This window comes from Chenopodium album, chromosome 15, assembly GCF_948465745.1.
Source record: "Chenopodium album chromosome 15, dcCheAlbu1.1, whole genome shotgun sequence".
In the NCBI taxonomy this organism is placed as follows: Eukaryota; Viridiplantae; Streptophyta; class Magnoliopsida; order Caryophyllales; family Amaranthaceae; genus Chenopodium; species Chenopodium album.
Window position 1 is genome coordinate 29,086,014 of NC_137848.1, and position 26,048 is coordinate 29,112,061.

At 35.5% G+C, this 26,048-nt stretch overlaps 1 long non-coding RNA gene across 2 annotated transcripts; it reads right to left on the bottom strand.

The window, feature by feature from the left end:
- Window positions 1–5,867: 5,867 nt before the first annotated feature.
- Window positions 5,868–8,659, bottom strand: LOC145582112 (uncharacterized). Of its 2 annotated transcripts, none has more exons than XR_014099766.1 (3): window positions 8,260–8,659; window positions 6,198–6,371; window positions 5,868–6,078 (listed from the first exon to the last, which is right to left on the bottom strand). It is a non-coding gene; the product is annotated as an uncharacterized LOC145582112 (long non-coding RNA). The 2 variants fall into 2 exon arrangements; XR_014099765.1 differs by having other exon boundaries at window positions 6,217–6,371; window positions 8,260–8,655.
- Window positions 8,660–26,048: the final 17,389 nt, after the last annotated feature.

A 26,048-nucleotide genomic window follows, 5' to 3' on the forward strand; every position in this document is an offset into this window, starting at 1 on the left:
GTTTATGATCGTATACTGGGACCATACATGCATCGTTTTCCGTCATAATAAAGACGAGTGGAGTTTTTCTTACCTGTTTTCAAAATGTCTATCTATCCCCCTTTTCATTCCTATTTTGAATAGCAAGTGAAACCATGAAGTGAATTTATTTTATTTCACAGTACTTGGTCAAGGAGCAAGGGTAGATTAATGCGGTTTGAGTCACTACCACAAAACCTCTTAAACCTAAGAGGCATCCAAAGAAAACTTCACCATATCCACATCAACTATCACCTTCAAACTACTTTCAATTTATTCCAATACCCACCTAAGAAGATATTGAGGGCATTCACAAGTCCATCAAGACACTTTCTGCCATAATGCAAACCCTTACCACTAAGGTCAATACCATGGAACAAACCAAAGTCACTGTTGCTATAGTTGACAAGATAAAAGAACAAGTAAGCAAAATTTCTGAAGATCAGAGTTCACCTACGTCGATCAAACTTCCAATGCTTTGGTTGTGAAGGACAAGCTCCCTGAACCACTTTTAACATACCTAAGTTCAAACCCACTAACAATCCAATATTTCATTTAAAGCCCTTCAATTCTTTGTGACCATGGCTCTCAAGGGTTTGAATGTTGCACTCTTCCCTACTGTGTTCCATCTCTCTTTAGAGCATGCTTGCCAACAATGGTTTTATTCCCTTGATGCCTAGCACATTGCGACTTGGCAAGATGTCACTTAAAGTTTTATGAATCGTTACAAGTGTAACATTCAAACTAGAACTTTTGAACGTGAACTCTCCATTCTCAAACAGAAAGAGAATGATGGCATCACTGCTTATTACAACAGGTGGAGGGAAACAGTTGCACTCTTGGTGGTTCCTCCCAAAGAAAAGGTGATGGTTCGTCTCTTTATCCAAAATCTAACTCACAAGTACATGCAACATCTCAAATTCCTGCCATTGAACACTTTCGAAGCTGTATGCGATATTGGCATCAATATTGAGGATGAGATAATAAAGACTACTAGTAGTAATAACAATGATAATACTTGTAAAGACAAGAAGAATGACCTTCCTTCTTCTTCGTCTTCTAATCTCGAAAATACTACCAACAATGTAAGCCAGGTGGATCTCAATGAAGTTTTAGCTCTCGATGCTCCATTGCCCAAGAAAAGGAAAACTTATACTCCTTTAGGAATGACTTATGATGCTGCCTTTGATCGCCTCTATAGTAAAGGCTTAATTACACATATTGGACATTCCTAGAGCCAAAACCTGAAGAAAGAAGTTCTAAGTTGAATCCCATTACTCACTGCAAGTTCCATCAAGGAAGGGGCCACACTACTGAGCATTGTTGGAATTTGAAGGACATTATTCAAGATATAGTTGATGCAAATGTCCCTCCAAGCGGCAAGAAGTTATGAAGACAAGGTGCACAACGAGCCCCTTATACAAGACTTAATGATGTTTTTCTTTTTATCATTCATTTCCCTTTCCCCCTATATAAGTCTAGCATAGGTTTTCCATTTTGCAGTTATGTATGTGTTATTCACATTTCTTCATTAATAAAATGAGCATTCTTTTCCTCTTACCTCTCGATCATGTTACTCTTTAGTTCAAAAAAAAAAAATCAATTTCCGAACCAAACACAAGGTACACTAATGACTTGTGGCACCTTAGCAACCCATTCATTCCCCTTAAACCATTCAAACGTATATTCCATTTCTTCACTAACCATTTTGTGCCTCATCTAACTTTTGGCCTTCATTTCTTCAATGCACATCCACCTAACCTTGGGATGGGAAGCTGTGTGATTTGTGTAACATTTAAAAGCAAGTAAAAAAAAAAAAGCAAAGCAATAGTAAAACAATGTCTAAGGGCAACTGTTTCAATGTCTTTAATATGAACATGTTTTGAATTACGTCTTCCATCGAGTGCTTGGTTCGGTGCGTAAGAAACATGAACTCTTAGTGAGTGATGAACCGCATGATTCGAGATTGCTCACATTGATTAAAAAGATGTATAAAAAAATAAAGATATAAAGATGAAAAAATAAAACTTGCAAAGTTTAAATTTCAAATACACAATTACACATCTTAGGGGGCTTCTCTTGGGTCTTGAGCCTTTTGAAGGAATTATGTCTTCGATAAGTGCAATTACTAGATATATCAAAGATCACTATTATGGAGATAATAAATTCAATCTTTTGGGTCGTCATTGTCTGATGCTAGATATGATAAATGATATTTGGACTAGTCAAATAGTCCTAACCCCAATAGAACGGATCCTATGAGGTCACACAATAAGGGTATTGGGTTAAATAAGAAAGAGGCCCATTAATAGGCCTCATGAAATCATGACATACAATATGGAGGTATGGGCTAGAGTAGTTTGATTAGGACTAAGTACAGTCTGCGTATCAATAAAGTATTTTTGTAATTTTATTAAATTTTATTTAAGTAGTAAATAGAAAATAGTAGAATTACAGGTTACAGTTAATCCAAGAAGCCCATGAAGTGAAGGCCCAAAGGAGTAAGGTGGATGAGATCCATGAGGGTTCAAGTGGGAGCGTTTTCTTTATTAGTTTTCTTAGGATTATGGGCCATACTATGTCTTGTTTATGCATTCCGTTGATTATGCATGCTAGTTTTATTGATGTTAATGATGATGCGCTAGAGTTCACTAAATTAATCATAACATAATAAATCTAGGTTTCGGTAATATTGAGATTGCTTTTCCAATTAGGTACCCAACAATCCTTCGATATTAAGTGATGGGTCGGCCTCAGCAGAGTGTCACTTGTTATCTTGGGTAATTTGGGGTAGATCACGTTCTACACATTTAATTGGTTATGCTCAACAAGGTTACCTAAAGAGTTTAAAACCTTGAAGCAAAGGGTAATAATTAAACATGAGATGATTAATTATTCAACCAAGAGTTGTAGGAATCGCAATCAATAAAGAGTTTACTCACCTTGAAAATGTAATGCTTGATGGTAAGACCTGAGTTTGGTCAACTATTACACAAATAAAGGATATTGAAATCACTTAATTCAATTGGGACACAAATTATGAATAAAGTGTTAAAGTAACCATAATAATTTAGGTGCTTTATAGATAAACATAATTGAATTTTGCGTTTATTTACAAGTAATATTTCGTTCTAATTTTATTATTATATATAATCTCCTCAATTGAAAATAAAGTGGAGAAACGTTCTCAAAAGGTTAAAAGATAATCCATAAACCTATATTCCAATTTTGCTAAGATGGTTCTAAAAGGCAAGTTTTAGAAACCCATGTTACATGTCTAAGGTTGGTTTTATTCAAAATGTTTGAATAAAAAGTGTTTCAAGGGATATAATGAGATGAGAGGTATGAACTCTCTAAAAGACATGTATAAAAGTCCAATAAAATCTCTTGTCTTTAATATATATGATTGAATATAAGAACGTGATTGGAAATTTCTACGATCAAAGGTTGATCAAATGACATTATTCTTCATCTACTTCAGATGGAGTTAAATAGTTTATTAAGACTTAGCAAATCATGAAAAGTGCTTAAAGAAGTTAAGCAAAGTATCATTTTGAACCTAAGAGAAATGTTCTAAGTGGCTTATGTGGAAAGGTTTAAGAATATATAAGGATTGCATTAAGAAGTTATAGGCCAAGAATGCTAAAAATGAACAATAAATGTTTCAAATTAAATGGACCAATTCCAATTGATTAGAAACAACCTCATATAGTTGGAAGGTAAAAGAATGGAAATGTTCCAATTTAAGAAGTATAATATGGAAATTGATTTAGCATATTACTACTTCTTTGACATGTGATGTCATGTTAAATTCTCTCTTATTGGGAATGTGGTTGAACTAAATGAATAAGTATGGCTTAGGGAGAAATAAATCTACAAGTTTAGAAGCAAATGTTGCTACTTCACAAGTACAATCTACAAGTCCGGAAGCAAAAGTTGCAACTTTACAAGTAGAACCTGTATTTCACCTTACCTAGTAATTGACTAGAATTAAACAAATGTTATTTATTCTTGTCATTATCAAAACATACCCATTCGATGTTAGTAATGACTAAGCATTGAAGATTAAAAAACAAGGAGTAAATGTTATTCTATGCTTTATTGAGTCACGATGTGTTTTGAAAAGCTAAATAGGTTTAAAAGTTCTATATAATAGATATAGATAAACCAGTTCTATATTTATAAATTGTCTCTAAAATGTCAATTAATTTAAATGAAAAATGAACATTGTATGCGGAAGATCTAAAGGAATAAGATAGACTTTCAATATCATTAGATTGTGAATCTATTTTTATATGCAAATATCATTCTAATTTGAAAATTTTGACAAAGTCACCAGTTAGAGAAATGATGATGTTAACTCAAGGTTGAATACATATTGATGTAAGAAAACAAAAGGTTCAAAGGCTAGAGACTGATAATGAAACTTCATTTGTGATATGATCACTTGTGCTTAGTTGAAGCTAAAGTGTGAAAATTTTGAAAAGTTAAAAAAATCTAGTATGAAGTTAAGAATCAACTTGACAAGAAATATATACACTACAATATGATTGTAATGGTGAAATTTTGAGTCAAGACATTTACTTGGCAATATATATTCAAAATATTGCGATATGATCGTAATAATGAGAATTTTAGTCAAGCCCTTGATAAACATCCAAGAGTTGTGAAATCGTTTTACAACAAACTCCGAAAAAACCTTATGAAGTGTCAATGAAAAGGAGTAATCAATTTATATGAGATATATTTTGATAATGGATGAAAATACCCTAACTTCCAACCATTATTGAAGGGATATACTTTCAAGACGAGCTATAAAACTAAACAAAACTACATATGCCAAATCAAAATGTAGCAAAGGCTTCATATGTGGTATGGATAAGAAAAGTTCTCATAAAAGTCTTTCTACAAAGCAAGGAATAAAAGGTGTGTTAGATCGTTTGATACAAGTTTGATTCCTATATAGAGCACGGGGTACTACTACACAAGTCATACTTAGCACAAAATGTTTGTTGCTCAAGTAAATGCCCTTCTGAAAAAATGTCATTTCCAAAAGGTCAAGTGGGAGTAGTATAAATCTCGAAAGAGTTCGAGAAAAGCAACAAGCAAACATGGTTCAAACCATGGTTGGTTCACCCTATGCTAAATATGCCTCTTCAAAAGGCAAGTGGGAGTATAAGAATCTCGGAAAAATTTGAGAGCCTTGAAAGAGTTCAAGAAAAGTTAATTCGAAAATCTTGAAGTACTTCGAGAAGTAATCGAATAAAAGCAACAATATGAGCATGATTCACCTCAAGTTACAAATGACAACGCATGATCTCATTAAGTGTAATAAGAATAATAACAATTTATCGAAGGTAGTACATTCCAAGTGCACATCCTCTATTGTCGTTTCTCATTGAAAACTAAACAAATTTGTTGTGTAAGTTTCAATTGTTGCATAAAAACCCACAATCACTAGTAGTAAAAACGCTATTTGTAACTGGCGAAATTGACTTTTTGTAACTGGCATTGTTGGTTATTATTGCCACCGTTACAACTAGTAAAAATTATTCGTAATTACTAGCTAATGTTTGTTACGAATATTGTACTACTAGTAATTGGCCTAGCCAAATGCTAGTTACTACTAGTCTATTTTCGTGTTAAAAAATGCACTATTAGTAACCAACAAATGTTAACGCCAGTTACTAATAGCGTTTTATATTAAAATAATAAAATTATAATGGAAGTAGTAGTAGATGCCCCTACTACCACCACCTGTACGCTGTTTTTTTTATTTATATGAAGCACCATACATCATTAACCAATATCTATAGTAAATACAATGATCATCAACTCTACAATATGTCTTCCAAAAACAAAACATACACTACAATAATATAGAAATGATGTGCTTGTAAATTACAAACATGTCCCTCACAAGTCACAATAAATAATACTCCGTAACTAAAAAAAAGTAAATTAAATTAACAAGTTTTCTTTAGCACCTTACTCATTATCCTATGATTTCATTGAGTTTGTTATCATTGAGACTTGAGAGTTACATCTCTTAATTTCCATCTGCACCGTAAGAAAAGTACAAGTTAGAGTTAGAAAAGAAAATTGATAAATTAAAATTACTTTTAAACCACCAAATTTCAACTATAAAACATGCAATATACAAATCATCTCATACTTACTGCAAGTACAAACACTTGCCTGCCTGACTAGGTCCCAGCAAACAGGGAAACTGCTTAATGCCTGCTCTAGGTGCAAGGAAATAATGGTACTTTTTTGCAAGTTTCTTCACCAACTTTGTTTTTTAGTTTCTTCAATGCTTCTACATCTATCCACTCCAAACCAATCCTCTCAGCCTACAATCAAATCAAATTGTACAGTGAGACAACGATCAAGACAAAGGCTTCATGAGCTTAAACCCAACATTAAAATCACCAAAAGCATGATAAGCACAAAAACAAAAATTTTAAGATACCTCAAAAGCATTAAATAATCTTGTAACCATAAAGTAATTTGAGAGGCATGAATTACTAACAATTGATAGATACAAGTCTAAAGTATTTAGTAAAATGCTATACTTAAGATTTCCTTAAACAAGCATCTTATATAAGCTACTACTCAAAAACATATATACACTACTTTGATTAGCAAGCATCTTAAAGCATCTACAAGCAAGGGCTCATTTGAGCTTTAAGATCAACTCCATTCATGCCATGATTAGTAGCTGATAACTGACAAAAACCTTTCTTATAATTGCACAAGTGGGCTTATTATTTATAGTAGAGTTTTTGTCTAACTCTTTAAATTTCTTAGATAACCAAATAAAAATCTAAAACTTAAAACTACTTACCTCTTCCACATATATTGCATTTTTTTAAACTAGTAATAAGCATATCATTTAATAACCTCGAAACATTTAAAGCTACCGCATTATAAAGAGAAACAAAATCCATAGTTTGTCATTTTGATCACAGCACAATGTCTTCAAATTCTTTAAAAAAAATGGTTGGCCAATAAAACACTTCAATAAAAATTCAAATATGGAGTAATGAAGTAGCTAAATTGACCCTCTAAAATTTTAACTCTATTTAAGCTAATGTAGCTACACTTAGCTTCCTGGTGTTGCACCTAGCTTTGTGCTACATAATTACCTAACCATAGCAAAACAACCATTACAAAAAAACCTTAAAGTCAAATCAATAAGCTACTCAATAAAAGTATATATATAAGGTCATTGTATACCCTCTCTAAAACCCGTCTTGAAATGACATGGAACATTGCGGAGGTACCATGTACATCTAGTTAGCCTTCTTACTCCAGTTATCTTAAACTCCTCCAAAACATCACAAATCAATATAAACTCACTCTTAATTTATGGAAGATATCCAACAGTTAAGCATTCAATCAAATCAATACAAATAAACCTAATTAATTAACATGACACAATTTGCATATAAGTAGCTTATACTCTAGCTAAGAATGACTATAAGGTACAAACCAACACAAGCTTCACCAAATAAAAAAAATTAAACCAACACAACAACCAGAAATAGTGGCCACTATTGCAAGTTCAAGTGAATCTATATCAATCCCAATAATATACAAACTCATTTCACAATTACGCAAGTTACAAATTTTAAATGCCTCATTAAAAAGGACAAAAAAATTAGACTCGACATAAGAAAGCTTGATGATTTTTAAATAAAGATATCAACAATTAACTCAAAATATCAATAACCCATAACAAACAATCAACACAATAATCAAAATGCACATAAATAATCATTGTTGTAGATCTTGAATCAGAGAGTTTTGTTTGTGTTTCTTGCATGTAGAGTCAAGTCCCAAGGAAAGGTATGCCTGATATAGTGTCATTTACTGTCTGTAGAAAAAAAATGTAGGGTAGCAAGTAGACCTTCCATTTTTACTAACATCAGGAATAATACAGAATTATGAAAAAGTATTGTATATTTCTAAATTCACAAAAATTAACACCAAAAATTACATATAATGTCGCAACATAATTGATCAAAACAAAAATAATTGAAGTAATTACGATCAAATTTGACACAAACAAAGAAAACAAATTACAAAATATATTCTATAAATGCATATAATAAGCTTGAAAGGAGGTCAAATTCAGCATTTTACAACATTGTAGCTTCAAAATTGAGAAATAAATAAGGCCAAACAAAATGATAATATACAGATATTTATAAACTGAATTGAGAAACTAAAACGTACCAAATTTTGACAGGTCTTATTCTGTTGGCGGTGAGTGACGGTGGAAATGAAATTATGGCCGGATTTTGCATATGATTTTGAATTATCGACAATTGAAGCGACTAATAAAATAACGGATTGAATCACACTTACAAAAACCCCAAAGCGAATGGAAGTAACAGCATCAGTACATCAAAAAATCTATACAACTTTTTTTTTTCTTTTGTAAGAACCCTAAATTGGAAAATCAGAATCGAAAAATAGGGAAAAAAAGTAACAGATTTGTAAAGTAAGAAGAAGAATTAATCAATCATAGAGGAAAAACTTGCAATTAAGTGATGAAGTTAAGGATTGAATGAGAAGTGGAGAGAGAAATTGGGCAAGTTATTTGAGTTATAAGGAAATGAAGAAGGAAGTTAGGTGCATTATTTTACAACTTACCAAGGTAAGTAAGGTTAATTGGTAACTGGCCTTGCTATAGCCCATTACAACTAATAAGGTCAAAAAGGATTGACTATAAATTTGTAACGAGCCTTAATTATGTTGGTTACCAACGTTTGGTCAATATATCTTTGACCAACTATTTGTAACTGACCTTTATAACGCCAGTTACGGGTCTTAATTTATTTGTAACGTATATTAGTTACGTCGGTTACTAATACTCTTATAGTAACTAACCTGATTTATGTTAATTAATAATAGGAAGTTACAAATGAGCATTTTTCTACCAGTGAACGATGACTAACATACATAAAACTTAGCCAAAGAAATATAATTTTATATAGACTAAGAGTTATAAAATATTTATTTTGGAATATGATGATTATGCATGTAATAAAGATGATTTGACAAGTTTATAACTCTAAGTGGTTTAAAAACCATGAATTCTGAAATAGATTCCAAGTCTATAAGCAAGTGTATGACACTTGATTAATTTTCCTAATTGGGTGAGACCCATTATAAGCAAAACAGAAAAGAAAGAAAAATGTTTTCTAAACAAAGCAAAGACTTGTTACAGAATTCAACAAATTCATAGTATGACTATGACTACGACGAAACCTTTACATTAGTCATGTTTTAAAGTTCTATTAAAGATATATTAGTGATTACTACCTTATGAGATTTGGTAGATGGATATCAAAACATTTTCATGAAATTTTTCATGAAAGAAGATTTGTATATGATACAATCAAAAGTTTTGAAAATCCAATAATCCTAATGATGCATAAAATTAAAGATCCATTAATGGATTGAAGTAAGCATCATGGAGTTAGTGTTCTTAATTTTTTGAGATAATTAAATCATTCGATGTTCTCGTAAAATGAAGAAAAGGTATTATGTATACAAGGTGTTTAGTGGGAGATATACAGTCTTCTTGGTCTAATACAAAGAGAGATTATTCATTGCTTGAAGGGCCAAGTAATGGCTAATGCATTTTTTATGAAAAAACCTTAAAGAGGAAGATGAGTAAAGTTGGGATTCAAGATCTATAGAGATAGGTTTTAAAGTATGTTTGAGCTTAGTTAAGAACCTTATATTGATAAGACTCTTATGAGGTTCAACATTATATTAAAAAGAGTTTCAATCCCATATAACATGGCATAAAGCTTAACAAGATTTAATGCTTTGAGAAGGGTTGATGAAATTAAGGTTTTGAGTGATGCTCCTTATTCAGTTTGCAAACGATTCATCATGCATGTCATGGACTATACTCGTCTATTTGATTCACGTGTTTTGTAAAGTGATGATAGATTTCAATCAAAATCCAATGTAACGTTGGAATACAAGTCAGAAATTCATAAATTCCTTGCGAAAGGACGAAGGAAAATTCTTAGTGCATGGAGATGAATATTATTATAAAATTTAGAAGGTGCAAAATTCATATTTTTGAGAATGTCTCATGAATTGTACTAACTAAACCCCTTCCATGATCAAGGTGTGAGAGTCATACTAAGGTTATTGGATTGAGGCAAATTATGTAATTTAAGTTGTATATATGTTTTGAGAAAGCATATCACATAAGTAATACATTAACTTGCAGAATTATGTTTATTAATTGAAACAAAGTTTCAACCTTATTTAATCATGGTTTTGATATTAAATAAAATGTCCAAAATAATTATGAATTGATGAGCTCATCAGGTTAATGACCTGGTGAATAAAACCCCACTGGTGAATTAATTTCATACACTATTTAAGTTCCTTGTTCGAAATGATTAAAGTGGACATAAAGGATTTCAATAAAAGGACTTGCATGTAAGATTGATTGAATAGTGCAGTTTCATGGGCTATAGGATCGTAGTGATGCTCGGTGAATCACATGGATATGCATAAATGATACATGATCGAAAACCTACTTTGAAGTTCAAGTATAGAGCTTTCGAATATATTAGTGGATTCCTTTGACATGAGTGGAACACTGATTCCATTCAATGATTGATTTAACTATAGTACATTCAAACGTCTGCCTATATCTGGAGATTATAAAGGATGTTTCTCGATTTCTTCAAGAGTTGAGTGGGAGCTTTGGTTTCCACAAGATTATATTGAGTCTACCTGTTTAATTAGGAATGTGTCTTGGCCCCTTGAAGAGGGAGAATTCAGAAAATGCATGGCCGTGCTCAAATGGATTACATAGTAATCATTTGTTTTGTAATTCTAACTCAGATTTCAAGGAAAGATTTGTAGATTAATATGATCATGACATGAGATGCAATCATATTATCAAATTAACGCACATTGACTTAAGGAATTTGAATATTGCGCACTTGTCTCTGAAAAGTGGGAGATTGAAGGAATTATGTCTTCGATAAGTGCAATTACTAGATATATCAAGGATCACTATTATAGAGATAATAAGTTCGTTCTGTTGGGTCGTCATTGTCTGATGCTAGATATGATAAATGATCTTTGGGCTAGTCAAATAGTCCCCAATAGAATAGATCCTATGAGGTCACACAACAAGGGTATTAGGTTAAACAAGTAAAAGGCTCATTAATGGGCCTCATGAGATCATGACATACCATATGGAGTGTTGGGCTAGAGTAGGTAAATTAGGATTAGGAGTTTAGGCTTGACATGGACTCTTATTTAAAGATATGATCTGTAAATAAGATCCATGACTAAGGTTGAAGTAACAATTAACATTCAGTGAATTGTAACTCAAGGCAACCAAGTCCCAATACCCTAATCTCTCTCCTAACCTCACGGCCCTCCTCTTTCCCCTTCACGTCCGTACGGCTGTCCACCTTGGTGGCACGTGTGGTGCTTGTTCGTGGTGGTTCGTGGTTAGTTTGTGTCTCTTCTTTGTTGAAGGTTGATTGAAGCGTTCAATCACAATTAACTAGCATTAGTGGAGGTTTAATAAGTGCTCGTGGACCAAGTAGAGTAATCACGGTTGGGGTTCTTTATCTCTCATTGTTCTTGCTCGATCGCACGTGGAATCACGCTTCAAAGGTACAATTATATGTTCTTTATGTGTGATGCATTGATCTTGGTGTTTAGATTCTTATGAATATGATTCATGCAATTCCTCTTAGAGTATCTAAAGTCCTACCCTTTTCTTCTCTAAACCATCAGCCAAACCACATACAATCCTCGAAAAACTTCTTTGAGGTATACATACACTTATACAAAGTTCGGGTAAAGCTACGTTCGGCCATATTCCTAATGGATATGTAGGCAACCTCACATTGAGGTGCGGCCACATTCATATTCACATCCATGCAAGATCGAGTTAAAGAATATCCAATGCTTATTTATATATATCCATCTAGAGCTAGACTTTGGGGCTTGAACCCACATCATCTATCCTATTTAGCCTAAAGAGTCATCATTTTTTCCTCTTCTCACATCTATTTCCTTCGCCATAGCCTTAGCAGCCAGCCTTAGTATCACTTTCACACACTTTATTCACATATACATAGCCATATCATCATCCTTCCCTTTAGGAACTCTTTTTCAAGAAATCTTGTTTCAACTTTATGCATGTTTCATCATCTTTCAGGACAACATTCATTGAAAGAGACATTGCATACTTGCTTAGCTTCCTAACCTAAGAAATATTTGTTGTTTCATACATAACATGTTGTGCTTAGATTCATGAACAAAGAAACATTCAAGATTCATTGTTTCATACATCGCATAATGTTCTTAGCTTCTTGACCTAAGCGACATTTATCAAAGATCTTTAATTATACAAAGCATATCGTGCTTAGCTGCTTGACCTAAGCAACATTCATTATTTCATGCAATACTCAGTAATCATTTCATCTATATACGTGCTTAGCTTCCAGACCTAAGAAACGTATAGACACCTACTTTTGGCCTCTTGTCCCGACAGGAAGTGCGATGATGTTACAAAAATCTGTTCTTCAAGCTAGATCAAAGTTGAAGTATTTATGGACTATGAAATGCATTATGAAGTACTTTAAAACCCATATTTGAGACAAATTTATCTTATATCCTTGTCCGATTACTAATTAGGCCTAAAACGTGCTCATACATGTGTAAACTTGATTAATAACGGACCTAAATGCGTTAAATGCAATGATTGGATCCAATGGATCTTACATTGTTAAAAACAGAGCCAATCAGATAAAACAACCATCAAATTTCTATTCAAGGCAATACAGATGGATAGCTCTTTCAAAAAGCTTTCCAACGGTATATTATAAGCCCAATTCCGAGTTAAAACGAAGAAGTTATGATCAAAACACTAAATCGGGCCCTAAAACCGACACCCTTGCACTCCAATGGCCATATCTTTTGATCCATAACACATGGTAACCTAATTCTAACGGCATTTGAAATAAGACATTCAGAGCTTTCCAATTATATCTCACACACTTTAATCCAACTTTGCAATCAAAAGTGCTGGAAGTTTTAAAACGCGTTTTCGTATAAGACAAACTGCACCAAGCGCAACTTAGTGAGTTGCGCGCGCCTGGCGCGCGCAAGTCATTGAGATGCGCGCGGCACCCAGCGTGACTCAGATAGTTGCGCGCGCCACCTGAAGGGGCGGCTCTAAAACCCTAAACCTAGATTCCTACGCCTATAAATAGAGGTCTTCGTTCAACCCTAAAGAGGAGGGGAAAAATCAGAATTCTAACCCTAGCATTCTCAAAACCCTAATCTCTTAAGTTCTCTTACTATCATACTACTTTTGTTCTCTCTTCCCAAATAATTTACAACCCTAATTGAATGCATTGAAATCCTTGGAGGTACGAAGAAGAAAGAAAGTCCATAAACGCATTAAACGGAGATTTAACATAAAAGAAGAACGATTAGTTTCTTGAGTACTTAGATAAATCACTTTTCTTTTATTGTTTAAATAACTTTAATTGAATAAATAGTGTTGTTTGGTAACCTTAAACAAACTTTTAATTAATTTAATTCACATAGTACTCTTGTGTTAATCAAGACTAGAATTTTAATAATTAGTTGATTGTTTTATCACCTAAGTCAAGGCGAACATTATTTATTTCTTGTTCTTTTCACGAATTTGAATAACAAAAGAATAACGAATTTTTTAATGTAATTCCTACGTGATTAATGCTTGTAAATAAAATAAACTAACTTAGTTTTTAGGAGCCACGTTGCATATATTATTTGGTGATGAAATTGTGAAAAAAGGAAGAGCTAGTAGAGGCCGCTAGGGCTAGAATAGCGATTCCTCCCTAGAAGGAACGTTATTTTAGTACCCTCGCTCCCGAAATCATTTCTGGTACACGTAGACCAATTTGGGCATGGGTAAACTTACGATTCGTGCTAAATATCCCTTGACCTCTACTTGGAGAAAGGCATGAACGAGGTTTATGAGTTTTCCTAAAACTCATTAGCGACTCCTACTTGTTTCTTACAAAAAAAACGTAATGATAGGATCAATTCTAATTCAAGGTCCCCAAACAATCAGGATTTCAAATCCTAATACACCCTAACAAGTGTGAAGTCCTAAGCTTTTAAAGGGCCATGGGCATGTAAGGAGAAGGATCCCCTATGATGGGCACACCCTCCTTACAGTGGCGACTCCACTGGGGACTTTGAGGTTACAAGATTAATTTTTAGTTACAGTGTAAGGTTTCCAACACTAGGTTGCCTATGGGTTGTAACGAGAATTAACTTGGATAATCTCTAGTTAGAGAGCGAGACTTGAACGCGTAATAGCTTCCTTTTTCACAAAAGTAAAACCTAAACAAGCAACATTGCATCATGCATAAATCATAGTACACTATAACCTTCGGGGATTGGCTCATTGACTAGGGGTTGCTAACACTAGGCCTCTATCACGAAATCAATAACAATCATCCCACTTATATCGCCAACAAAATGTTGGGATGGCTATGTCACGAGTCAACACGTTGAGTGATTGATTTGCGCATCGTTCCTTAAGATATGGTACCTTTGGACACCCAAGCTTTTGACCTTAGAAAGGCATTCTGTGAATCTTGGCTTATGGTATGCTTATGTGATTATATGACTATATGCGACATGTTTAGGATAGCTTTTTAGTTTGGATAGGTTCCCAATTGTGAAGTTGTCCCTTCGTAATTTTGAGTCGCATTCGAAGGGTATCATAAAAAAAAATTGTTAAAAAAAAGACACAAACATAAAAAAAAAAAAAAAAAAAACTACTTGTAAATTTTTTTTTTGCACGAGCAGATGGCGCGCGCAACTCATGAAGCTGCGCGACCACGACCAGCGCAAGAGCTAGGGATGCGCGCGCCTTCCGCAAGCAACCTGGTTACTTACGTGCGCCTACTGTTACGAGGTCCTTTTGATTTCTCAAAGAACAATTGACTTGTACAAACAATACCATGAATTGTTTAAAGGCGATGTTATCCATTCGAATGCATCTTGCGTCTTTTTCTTTTTTTTCTTTTTTCTACTTTTTAAACAAGCGTATCGATTTCCTTAACCTTTCGTACTTCCTTTAGGGCCGGTTTCCAAGATTGGGAACAAAGACTCCCGGGCACTCGCATTCTACGTTTACCATCAAACCATTCACCCCTTTCAAACCATCTTCCCTAAAAAACTCACTCTAGTCCAATAACAATGTCAACCATAGAGCAACTCCAAAAAGAGATTGTTCGCTTGAGAGAGGAAAGGGCTCAAGAGGTCGAGGAAAGAAGAATTAAGAAACTAAAAAAAGCTGAAAAAAAAATGCCGAAGCTTTGGCCTTGCAACAAAAGATGGATGAACTATCCATAAAAGACAAGTCGTTGGAGGAGCTTGTTCTTCGTTCTACAATGGGGAATAAGTACTTTGACGCAGAAAAGTTTGCTCCTCCTACAAGACTCACATAACCAGAATAGTTGTAGCTACGGACTTGCCAATATTCAAGGTGACCAATAATCCAAAAAATCATTTAATGAGTTTTACTGGCACCATGGCTTTAAAGGGAGTTGATCCTAAGCTTTATGCTTTGAATTTTCCTTTATCTCTAAACCCAGCCGCGAGAGAGTGGTACTATGGGCTAGATGCTAAGTTCAAAACATCATGGGAAGACGTAGTCTCGGCTTTCATCACCCAATATGAGAGTAACGTAAAGTTCAAATCAACTTTGCTTGAACTTGAAATTCTTAATCAAGGAGACGATGAAGGTTTCCTTGCTTTCTATGGTAGATGGCGAGAAAAGGCGGCCCACCTTGCCCAAAGGCCACCTGAACTCGAGTTGGTACAAAAGTTCATTGACAATTGTCATGAAAAGTACAACAAACATCTACGCTACCTTGGTTTAGACACTTTTCAAAAAGTCTACTCTGTGGCTACTAGGATTGAAGATGATCTTGCTAAGGAAAAGGAAAACAAGCCTCATCATCATCAACCTAAGAACAACTACAAAAAGGGGAATGATAACACCTCATCCTCTATTGATGTATTTACGACTTCCACCCAATATAACAGCACAATGTGATACAATGACCCTTGGAGAACTTGGACAAAATAAAGAAGGTTTACACAATTTCTTGTGAGCTATAAAGAATTACTAGAAAAACTATATAAAAAAGGATTGCTCGCACCAACAGGGCCAACGCCACCCACTCTTCTAGAAAAAAGAAACTCCCAATGGGATGGTAATGCCTATTGTGCTTATCATAGAGGTATTGGATATGATACTGAATGTTGCTTTGTCCTAAAACAAAAAATACAAGATTTAGTAGACAATGGGAGAATTCCCACGCCTAAACCCAACAACAATGTATGCCCATTGGGGACATTTCACATTGATGAGAACCATATGGGAAACGATACATTCAATCCTTTGAATTATATCACTCCCATAGGGAAGCCTCTAACCACAACACTCATAGGGGCAACTAATGAAGTGTGTGGGTTATGAGACGACGACTTCCAAGACTTATATGTCTCTAAATATGCCCCCGTCCCAACTCCACCTTGTCTACAAAACGAAACAATTGGAGCACTTGATTGGGATCATATCTTGGGGAAATCAAAAGATTTATCGAATCTCTCCTTGGAAGAACAATGACATCAAGCAAAACTCATGGAGCATCTTGAAATGGAGGCACATTCAAAGCCTCTAGAAGAAAGTTGGTTCATGAGTCCTACAACTAACCCAAACGAGATAGATCATCTAACTCGTTCTGGGCGAGTTTATCAAACACAACCAAATGGATCTTCAATCACTCAAAATCAAGTTTAAAATCCAGTACCATCTCCACTTGAGGTGGAAGATCCATTGGTCAAACAACTTCGCCAATCTAAGGCGAATGTTAGCATTTGGGGACTCTTAAGTACTTCTAAAGATAATAGGAATTCTCTCATGAATGCTCTAAAGGCTTTGTCTATAAGTACAGACACAACTCCACAGGATCTCGTTAGCTTGCTTACTAGCGAAAAATCCAAAAAATCAATCACCTTTACCAGTGATGATTTGCCCTCAAAAGACACTACCCACAACAATGCATTATACCTAACTGTGGGGTGCAAGGGATACAACATCCCTCTTACTTTAGTTGATAATGGGTCTGCCGTAAACGTATTCCCATTACGAACTAAGAAACATTTAGGCCTTAATCAAGAAAAAGACTTTCAATCAACAACACAAAGCATTAGGGCCTATGACAATTCAAGGAGATAAGTGTGTGGGACTGTTAAGCTACCAATTACCACAGGCCCAATACAAAAGATGGTTGAATTCCATGTTATGGACATTTAACCTACATTCAACCTTCTTCTTGGACGTCCTTGGATACATGAGCTTGGAGCAATACCATCCTCGCTCCATCAAATGATTAGGTTAAACTATCAAGGTCTTCCTATAACTATACATGCTTCTCCTCTTAAAATAGCAATAAATGATCAATCACTTCTTGAAATAAACCATGATAATGATGAAGAGAACATGTGGGGATTCGCCGCGGAGGTAATTTGCACACTAGAAATGGAGGAAAGCCTTGAAGAACCATTCGAGCTTGATCCATATTCCACTCTAATAGTAAACAACATCATGTTCAAGAGTAGTTACTTTCCTGGGATGCCTTTAGGAATAGGAATAAGGAAATCTCTTTTATTTCCTATCCCAAAGAAAAGCTTCTCTTTTGGATTGGGATATAAGCCAACCAAAGAAGAGCTCGAGTCTCACGATGCTAAGATCAAAGCACGTAGAGACAATAATAAGAAAGGGATAATCTCTTTATTCCCATCGTACAATCAAACCCTCTACGGACAATTTGTTAGGGAGGGAGAAGACTACCCTTGTTATGACTTTCCAGAACCACTAGTTCTAGAAGGTATCAAGAAGCCTGGATTCGAAATATTCCACGATTGCTACTTCTTGAATGATGATTTTGAAATCATTCAATTAAAACACCCAACTCTAGGGTGCTATGATAGGCAAGCATTTAACTTGCTGTTTGGACTAGAGCAAAACCATGTTGCTACAATGACTAATCAAAATTCCATCCAAGATGAAGCTTTTGACCCAACCTCGTTGATAATCCTTTTTAATGAAACTTTCAAGCATGGATGGAGGAAGACTTTCAAGTGGATTAACCATAAAGGTGACAAGCTGCAGATCACCACAGGTGAAGGGGAGATGTTCGAAGAATCTGACGATGAGTCTAGTCTAGATTTTAAGGAAGCCGAAAATTTAGGCCTTGTGGCCATTACTGAGTCTTTATTTTCTAGTTCTAAGGATGAGGATCCCAAAAAGGATTCTCCTATTAATGTACTTTCTTTTGATTTCAATAATATGAGCTTTATTTCCGAGTATATGCCTTCTCTTGAAACTTTTGAATGCTATAATAATTAATTAAATGAAGATGATAACATTAACAAACTGGTTGAATTAATGAATGAAAAAGAACAAAAGAATCCTATAATTGAAGAAACTAAAACAATTAATATAGGAACTAATGAAAACAAAAAGGAAGTCAAAATTGGCTTAACCTTAAATCCGGAAGAGCGATCGATCCTCATATCAACGCTCAAAGAATTCGAAGACGTGTTCGCTTGGTCATACAAGGACATGCCTGGAATAGATAGGGAAATTGTGAAACATACCATTCCCTTGAACCCTACCTCTAAACCAGTAAAACAAAAACTTCGACGAATGAAACCTGACATCGCTTTAAAAATAAAAGAAGAAGTACAAAAGCAATTAGACGCAGGTTTCATTCGCGTATGTAATTACCCATAATGGGTAGAAAACATCGTCCCTGTCCCTAAAAAGGATAGACGAGTTCGCATGTGTGTCGATTTTAGGGACCTCAACAAGGCTAGCCCAAAAGACAATTTTCCTCTACCTTTTATCGACATATTAGTAGATAACACGGCTGAACATGCGATGTTATCCTTTATGGATGGATACGCAGGTCACAACCAAATTCTAATGGCCAAAGAAGACGAAGAAAAGACATGATTTATTACTCCTTGGGGTATATATTGCTATACCGTCATGCCATTTGGTCTAAAAAATGCAGCAGCTACGTACCAAAGAATGGCTACGACTCTAGCTCTTGCATGATATGATGCATAAAGAATTAGAAGTATATGTGGATGACATGATTGTGAAGTCCAAATATAGAATGGGACACATAAAAGCTTTATGCAAATTCTTCACTCGCATAAAAGAATATAAAATGCGATTGAATCCACAAAAATGCGCCTTCGGAGTGACTTCTAGCAAGTTACTAGGATACGTAGTTAGCGCACGTGGTATCGAGATCGATCCCTCTAAAATAAAGGCAATTGTTGATATGCCTCCCCCTCAAATAGAAAAAGAAATTAGGGGGTTCCTTGGAAAACTACAATACATTAGTCGATTTATTAATAAATTGACGATGACTTGTGAGCCAATATTTCAAAAAAGAGGAAAAACATGAATGGAACGATCAATGCCAAGAGGCCTTTGAGAAAATCAAAGATTATCTCAAAAGTCCACCAGTTTTAGCACCACCAGTACCCAAACTACCTCTTAGGCTATACATCACCGTTACAGATACGGCCACAGGAGCCATGATAGCACAAGAGGTAGAAAAAGTAGAGCGTGCAATGTATTATATAAGCAAAAAATTCTTCCAATATGAATCAAAATATAGCACCTTGGAAAAAACAAGTTTAGCATTAGGGTGGGCAACCAAAAAATTACGACATTATATGCTACCACAAACCACTCATGTGATTTCACAACAAAATCCGATAAAGTATTTGTTTGAACAACCACCCATACAAGGAAGAATATCCAAATGGTTGGTAATGTTATCCGAATTCGAACTAAAATATATTCCTGAAAAGTCAATAAAAGGAAAAGTGATATTTAATTTTCTGGCTCAGCATCCTATTCAAACAAGTCATGCAAAAATTACTCATCTTCCGGATAAAGAGATTCTCATGACACAAGATGACAAGTGGGTAATGTATTTCGACAGTGCATCTAATCAAAAAGGATGTGGTATGGGAGTGTTACTCATAAGTCCAGAGGGAGCACATACTCCAATATCTGTCAAACTAGACTTTGAGGTTACTAATAATGTCGAAGAATGTGATGCGTGCATTATTGGACTAGAAGCAGCAGCTAGCATAGGTGTGCAAAAATTAGAGTTATATGGAGATTCCAGCTTAATAATAAATCATATACTTAAAAAATGGAAAATCAAGAACTCTACAATGATATTATACCAAGCACACCTAGAGCAACTCATTGAGCATTTTGATTATATTGATTTCAAATACCTCCCAAGGGATGAGAATCAATTTGCCGATGCGCTAGCAAAATTAGCCTCAATGATGAACATTCCAAATCACTTAAATATGATGCCATTGTGCGTTGATAGAAGAGACGAACTAGCTTATTGCAACGTAATAGAGGAAATAAATGACAGTGAAGGAGAAAATCCTTGGTATGATTATATCCTCCAATACATTACTCATGGCACATACCCTGCAAATACTTCATCGAAAGACCAACGAGCTTTCGAACACTCGTAGTCCAATATGGTTTATTAAATGGTTAATTATGCAAAAAAGGACCCAATGGTCAAAGCTTATTGTGCATAGACCACCCGGAATCCACACGCCTTATGGAGAATACTCACAAAGGTGTTTGTGGACCTCACATGAATGGAAAAATGCTTGCTAAAATAATCTCTCGACAAGGGTACTTTTGGTCCACAATGGAACATGATTGCATACAATACGTCAAGAAATGTCCAGAGTGCCAAATGTTCGCTAATTTACAACACCTTCCACCATTCGAACTATATAACCTCACTTCCCCTTGGCCTTTATCGACTTGGGGAATTGACATAATTGGAAAAGTTTCTCCAACAGGAGCAGGAGGACATGAGTACGTACTAGTAGCCATCGATTACTAGACTAAGTGGATCGAGGCCGCTTCTTACGTTAATATCACTTCTAAACATGTCGCAAAGTTTCTCGAACGAAACATATTTTGTAGATATGGAGTGCCATATGAACTAATTAGTGACCAGGGATCTCAATCCAAAGCAGAAGTTGAGACACTCTTGGCTCGTTATAAAGTAAAACATCATCACTCGTCTCCATATAGACCCCAAATGAACGGAGAAGTAGAGTCGACAAATAAAAACACAACAGTAATCATTAAGAAAATGGCAGAAAACTATAAGGACTGGTCGAACAAACTACACTTCGCTCTATGGGGTTATAGAACATCCATACGAACATCAATAGGAGTAACTCCATACTCTTTAGTTTTCGGCATGGATGCAGTTCAACCAGTTGAACTAGAAATACCATCCCTATGCATTGTACTCCAAAGTAAGCCACCGGAAGCTGAGTGGGTACGAGCAAGGTATGAAGAGATTTTATTCCTCGATGAATGATGATTAAAAGCTTTGCATCATGTACAAGTCTACCAACGACGCATCACGCGATACTTTAACAAAAGGGTACGACCCCGTAATATTAAAGAAGGTGACTTTGTACTAAAAGAGGTTAGGGGTCCACCAATCAATCCGAGAGGGAATTTCAAACCTAATTGGATAGGACCATACCGCGTAATTGAAATTCTATCAGGAGGAGCCGTTCGATTAATGGATTTTGGTGGCAATGAAATCCGTCAATTAATAATAAACATTAAACAACTTAAAAAGTATTACATATAAAAATCCGGATATACTCGTTCATTCATAATTAACGATCATGTCTATTAGCATTCAAATAAAGATTCTAAGTGTTATGCACTTTATCGAATCACACGATAAAGCTTATAACACTTGGGGGGGGGGGGGAAATAAAAAATATACACCGTGCAAAGTGTTTAGATTTTTTTCGAACATCACGAAAAAATGCTTCACACTTGGGGAGATAATAACGATTAAAAAAAATTTAACGCTCGTAGCACATGTGTCTCGCGCAACTAAATCAGTTGCCACAACAGGCACGCGCAACCCTAGACGTTGCGCGCGCCACCTGATTGTAGGAATTTATTTACTCTAAGCGGAATATAATGAATCATATTCATAAGCATCTAATAACCAAGATCATTGCATAAAACATAAAGAATAAGTAATTATACCTTTGAAGCGTGATTCCACGTATGATCAAACAAGAACAAGGGAGACATAAAACCTCAAGCGTGAATTCTCTACATGGTCCACGAGCACGGATTAAACCACCACTAATGCTAGTTAGTTGCAATTGAACCCTTCAATTGACCTTCTACGGAGAAGAGGGAACAACGAACCAACCATGAACCACCACACGCGCCACCAAAGGTGGCCGGCTGTACGGACGAGGGGAGGAGAGAGAGAGCCGTGAGTGAGAGAGAGAGAGAATTAGGGTTTTGGGACTTGGTTGCTTGAATTACAATTAACTGACTTGTCAAATTGTTCTGTCAATCTAAGTCATGGATCTTATTTACAGATCATATCTCTAAATAAGAGTCCATGTCAAGCCCGAACTCCTAATCTTAATTTACCTACTCTAGCCCAACACTCTATATGGTTTGTCATAATCTCATGAGGCCCATTAATGGGCCTCCAACTTGTTTAACCCAATACTCTTATTGTGTGACCTCATAGGATCCATTCTAAAGGGCTTTCGTCTATTTTACTAGCCCAAAGATCATTTATCATAATCTAGCAATAGACAATGACGACCCAAAAGAATGAACTTATTATCTCCATAATAGTGATCCTTGATATATCTAGTAATTGCACTTATCGAAGACATAATTCCTTTAATCTCCCACTTGTCTGAGACAAGTACGCAATATTCAAATTCCTTAAGTCAATGTGTGTCATTTGATAATATGATTACATCTCATGTCATGATCATATTAATCTACAAATCTTTTCTTGAAATCTGAGTTAGAATTACAAAACAAATGATTACTATGTAATCCAATTGAGCACGGCCATGCATTTTCTGAATTCTCCCTCTTCAGGGGGCCAAGACACATTCCTAATTAAATAGGTAGACTCAATCCAATCTTGTGGCAACCAAACCTCCCACTCAACTCCTGAAATCAGTGGGAATCATCCTTTATAATCTCCAGTTACGGGAAGACATTTGAATGTACCACAGTCAAATCAATTATTGAATGGAATCAGTGTTCCACTCATGTCAAAGGAATCCACTAATATATCCGGGAGCTCTATACTTGAACTTCAAAGTAGGTCTATAGTTCGATCATGCATCATACATGCATATCCATGTGATTAACCGAGCTTCACTACGCTCCTATAGCCCATGAAACTACGCTATCCAATCAATCTTACATACTAGTCCTTGTATTGAAATCATTTATGTCCACTTATATGATTTCGAACTAGGAACTTAAATAATATATGGATTTTGTTCACCTGTGGGGTTTCATTCACCAGGTTGACCAAGTCATCAACCTGATGAGCCCATCAATCCATAATTATTTTGGACATTTTATTTAACATTAAAACCATAATTAAATAAGAGAAATAATAAATTTCTGATTAAACATAATTCTGCAAATGAATGTATTACATATGTAATAAGTTTTTCTCAAAAACAAATACAACTTAAATTACATCATTAGCCTCAATCCAGTTGCACTAGCATGTTTCTCATGCTTAGGCAATGGAAGGGGTTTAGTAAGTGGATCAGCGATATTCTCATCCGTATGAACTTTGCACATCTTGACATCTCCTCTGCCAACGATCTCTCGAATGAGGTGATACTTCCACTCAACATGTTTGGATTTGATGTGTGACCTTGGCTCCGTTGATTGAGCAATGGTGCCATTGTTGTCATAATGCAACTCAATTCCTTTTTGAGCACTCGGTACGATCTCCAACTTTGTTAGGAACTTCTTAATCCAAACTGCTTCCTTATCTGCTTCAACAGCAGATAAATACTCGTCTGGCATAACAGGACACTGAGATTTACTGTGCGTAATGCCATGGGACATGGGGAGAAATCCTCTCTTGGAGTTTGTCATCTCAAACCTGTCAAGAACCTTATCAATATAATTCTCTTGACTTAGTCCAATCATCCTTCGAGACCTGTCTCGATGAATTTTGATTCCCAAAATGTACTCGGCGTCACCCAAGTCCTTCATGGAGAAACAACTCTTCAACCATTCCTTGACTAACACAAGCATTGTTATGTCATTCCCCATGAGTAGTATGTCATCTACATACAAGACTAAGAAAACAACGCTGCTCCCACTGGACTTCTTGTATACACAAGGTTCCTCTTCGCTTTTGAGAAAAGCAAACTATTTGATCGCCTCATCAAAACGAAGATTCCAACTCCTTGATGCTTGCTTCAATCCATAAATGGATTTCTGAAGTTTGCATACCTTTCCAGGATTTTTGGATCTTCAAAACCCTCAGGTTGTGTCATGTACACTTCCTCCATAAAGAACCCATTTAAGAAGGCAGTTTTGACATCCATCTGCCAAATTTCGTAATAAAAAAATGCAGCAATCTGTAGAAGAATCCGAATGGATTTAAGCGTAGCTACTGGGGAAAAGGTCTCATCATAGTCAATACCTTGAATTTGTCTGTACCCTTTTGCAACCACTCTCGCTTTATAGATGTAGGCATTTCCATCTTTGTCTGTCTTAATCTTGATGACCCACTTGTAGGCAATGGGTTTTACTCCTTCAGGCAAGTTTACAAGGGTCTACACAGCATTTTCAAACATTGGTTCCATTTCGGACTTCACGGCCTCAAGCCATTTTTCTGAGTTGGGGCTCACCAAAGCTTGTCTGTAGGTTATGGGTTCTTCATTCTCCAATAAGAAGATGTCAGAATCCTCAGTTAACAGAACCTCAACAAATTGTTTGTTTCTGATTCTGGCTGACCTACGTGGGGTAGGAGCAATAATAGAAATATTCTCTTCAACTCTTTGAAGATTTTCGCAGGAATTAGATTCAAGTGGGACGATAGGAGTCTCGCTAGTTGAATTAGTTTGCTTCAACACATGATTTGTCGTATTAGTCGACTCATGTGCCCCCGCCTCTGATGTGGTGTTATCCACATCCATTTGTTGATCGTCTCGAATTTCTTCGAGAACCACTTTACTCTCACTTGACTTTGTAGAAAGAAATTCTCTTTCTAGAAAGACACCATCGCGAGCAACAAACACTTTGTTATCTTCGCATTTGTAGAAGTAATACCTTTTTATCTCTTTGGGATAACCCACAAAGAAACATTTGTCTGATTTAGGGCCTAGTTTATTGCCTTGTAAATGTTTTACATAGACTTCACATCCCCAAATCCTGAGATAAGATAACTTTGGAACTTTTCTAGTCCATAACTCATATGAAGTCTTCTCAACTGCTTTGGATGGGCTTCTGTTCAGTATGTTCGTAGCTGTTTCTAATGCATTTCCCCAGAACGATATGTGTAAATCAGTAAAGCTCATCATGGATCGAACCATGTCTAGCAAAGTTCGATTCCTTCTTTCTAAAACACCATTTAACTTTGATGTTCCTAGAGGAGTTAACTGTGAAATTATTCCACAATTATCAGATTTTCATCAAATTCTTGGGTTAAATATTCACCACCGTGATTGGATCGTAGTGCTTTAATTGTCTTTCCAAGCTGGTTTTGTACCTCATTCTGGAATTCCTTGAACTTTTCAAAGGATTTCGATTTATGCTTCATTAAATAGATATATCCATACCTACTTAAATCATCAGTAAAAGTAATGAAGTAGTTAAAACCACCTCTAGCTTTTGAACTTATTGGTCCACACACATCCGTATGTATGAGGCCCAAAAGGTCACTAGCTCTTTCACCCTTTTCCAGTAAAAGGTGACCAGGTCATTTTACCTAGCAAGCATGACTCACAGTTCTCAAATGATTCATAATCAAATG